This window comes from Lathyrus oleraceus, chromosome 2 (genome assembly GCF_024323335.1).
Source record: "Lathyrus oleraceus cultivar Zhongwan6 chromosome 2, CAAS_Psat_ZW6_1.0, whole genome shotgun sequence".
Classification (NCBI taxonomy): Eukaryota; Viridiplantae; Streptophyta; class Magnoliopsida; order Fabales; family Fabaceae; genus Lathyrus; species Lathyrus oleraceus.
Window position 1 is genome coordinate 238,187,134 of NC_066580.1, and position 3,434 is coordinate 238,190,567.

The 3,434-nt window shown below is 40.6% G+C and overlaps 1 pseudogene; it reads right to left on the bottom strand.

Moving 5' to 3' along the window:
• Positions 1-564: 564 nt before the first annotated feature.
• LOC127124335 (uncharacterized) lies at positions 565-664 on the bottom strand (annotated as a pseudogene).
• Positions 665-3,434: the final 2,770 nt, after the last annotated feature.

Genomic DNA, 3,434 nt, shown 5'->3' on the forward strand with positions numbered 1-3,434 from the left:
TTCTTTCGTTGATTTGTATGCCACGCACTCGCTCTCAAGGCGAACCGCTCTATTTACGAATCAACGATATCGAACTATATCTCCGAGTCTTACGACGAATTCGGGAATATCGTGCTGAAAACAATCTCCCTCCTATAAACCTTCCTGATTTCAAAAACATTTTTCCTTCTTTAACCGAGATGGCAGAACCAGCTCGTGCTCTTAGAGATTACGCCGCTCCATCGCAAGATGAACCGCATTCAAGTATTGCTCCGCCCGCAATCGAAGCAAACAACTTTGAACTTAAACCTTCGTTGTTGCAGGCTGTGCAACAGAACCAATTCTCTGGAAATCTTATCGAAGATCCAAACCTTCATTTATCCGTATTTGTCCAATACGCTGATACTGTTAAAGCTAATGGTGTCACTTCAGAGGCAATTCGACTTCGTCTTTTTCCTTTCTCATTAAGAGATAGCGCTAGAAGATGGCTTCAATCTCTTCCTTCCAACTCAGTCACCACATGGAACGAGTTGAAGAAAGTTTTTCTTGCCCGATATTTTCCACCAAGCAAAACAGCTATGTTAAGAGCCCAGATAAACGGATTTAAACAGAAAGACAACGAGTCTCTTTTCGAAGCATGGGAAAGATACAAAGACATGATGAGACTTTGCCCACACCATGGTTTGGAAGACTGGTTAGTAATTCACACATTTTATAATGGTCTCTTATACAATACAAGGTTAACAATAGACGCCGCTGCAGGTGGTGCACTAATGAACAAACCTTACGCTGATGCTTACCAGCTTATCGAGAGCATGGCCCAAAACCACTATCAGTGGGGAACCGAACGAACAACGGTGGAAAAACCTCAACCGAAAACTGGCATGTACGAGATAAGTAACCTTGATCAGGTTAATGCAAAAGTGGATGCTTTGGTCCAGAAAATTGAAAGTTTAAACGTATCACCTCCAGCCGCCGTGGTTGCTATAACTCAGAATTGCGAGGTCTGTGGAATCCAAGGCCACACTCCTGCGGAATGTCAACTCTTGACTGGAATCCAAGCAGAGCAAGTAAACTATGCTCAAGGAAGCCCCTATTCGAATACCTATAACCCAAATTGGAAGAACCATCCAAACTTCTCATATAAGAGTAATAATGCTTTATACGCACCTGGACAGTCTCCAAATCAAGCCCCATCTATACCTCCAGGATATCAGAAACCGAATCCTAACAATAATACCCCTAGAAAATCCAACTTGGAAATCATGATGGAAAACTTTATAGCTTCCCAACAACAAACCAATAAAGATTTCTTAAACCAGAACATACACACTGGCGAACAACTTAAACAACTAGCAAGCAAAGTAGATGCCTTGGCTACCCATAACAAAATGCTGGAAACGCAAATATCTCAAGTAGCTCAACAACAAGCACCTACTGCTGCACCAACTGGTACATTCCCTGGACAGCCCCAACCCAATCCGAGAAGCCAAGCTCATGCAATTATATTGAGAAGTGGAACGGAAGTGGAAGGACCGTCTGACCCAAGGATAGAAAACCAAAACCCTAAGAAATCTACTGAGGAAAGTGAACCTAAGGAAAAGGAAGAGAGTAATAAGGAAACCCTAGAAAAGAAGGAACCTTATGTACCTCCACCACCTTACAAACCACCTATACCTTACCCTCAAAGGCTTGTTAAAACCAAAGATGTAGGCCAATTTAGAAAATTTGTTGATCTCCTTAAACAATTAAACGTTACAATTCCGTTTACCGAAGCTATTACGCAGATGCCCTCATATGCTAAATTCTTAAAAGAAATTCTTTCTAATAAAAGGAAACTTGAGGATAGCGAAACCGTTACACTCCCTGCCGAATGTAGCGCTATAATCCAAAACATGCCCCCTAAACTCAAGGATCCGGGTAGTTTCTCTATACCCTGTCACATAGGAAAATTTGTCATCGACAAAGCCTTATGCGATTTAGGAGCCGGAATTAGCGTTATGCCTTTATCCACATGTAAGAAACTGGAAATGGGAGAATTAAGACCGACCAAAATGTCTGTGCAATTAGCAGATCGTTCCATCAAATATCCTGTAGGAATCCTTGAAAACGTTCCCGTACGCATAGGTCAGTTTTACATTCCCACTGACTTCACAATTATGGACATCAGAGAAGATGATACGACACCTATTATACTAGGAAGACCATTCTTAGCAACTGCCGGTGCAATCATAGACGTAAAACGAGGACGACTCACCTTCGAAGTAGGTGAAGAGAAAATTGAATTCATTCTTTCCCAATTCTTGAAAGCACCTGCAATAGAAGATACATGTTACTTCATGGATATCATCGATGAATGCATAAAAGAAGCAGAGTCAGGAGAAGACAAATCATCAGACTATCTTTTAGAGGACAAATCTAAACAATGCTTAGCAATAACACCGGATCCTACGCAGTGTCTTAACAAACCAACCCCTGATTTGAAAACACTTCCCAAAAATCTGAGATATGAATTCCTAGACTTAGAACTTGAACGACCTGTGATAGTTAATGCAGATCTAGGAAGACTCGAAACAGAAAAACTCCTACATATCTTAAGAAAATATCCAACCGCACTAGGATACCACATCACCGATCTTAAAGGAATAAGCCCTTCTATTTGTATGCACCGCATCATGTTAGAAGAAGACTGTAAAACCTCTAGGGAACACCAGAGAAGACTAAATCCGATCCTAAGTGAGGTAGTAAAGAAAGAAATAACCAAGTTATTGGAAGCAGGTATTATATATCCTATATCTGATAGCAAATGGGTTAGTCCTGTACACGTTGTACCAAAGAAAGGAGGCATAACCGTTATTGAAAACGAAAAAGGAGAAACTATAACTAAACGAATCGAATCGGGATGGAGAATGTGCATTGATTATAGGAAACTAAACAAAGCAACCCGAAAAGATCATTTCCCTTTACCATTCATTGACCAAATGTTAGAACGATTAGCTAAACATTCACACTTCTGTTATTTAGACGGTTATTCAGGCTTCTTTCAAATACCAATTCACCCTGATGACCAAGAAAAGACAACATTCACATGCCCTTTTGGTACCTTCGCGTATAGACGAATGCCGTTTGGTCTGTGTAATGCCCCTGCAACTTTTCAAAGGTGCATGATGGCAATATTCGCCGACTTTCTCGAAAACATCATGGAAGTATTTATGGATGACTTTTCTGTATACGGACAAAATTTCGAAGAATGCCTTGAAAACCTGGAAAGAGTTCTGGAGCGATGTGTAAAAGTAAACTTAGTACTTAATTGGGAAAAGTGCCACTTTATGGTACAAGAAGGCATTGTTTTAGGACACATCATCTCGAACAGAGGAATTGAAGTAGACAAAGCCAAAATAGAGGTAATCGAAAATCTTCAACCCCCAAGAACTGTGAGAGAAGTACGAAGTTTT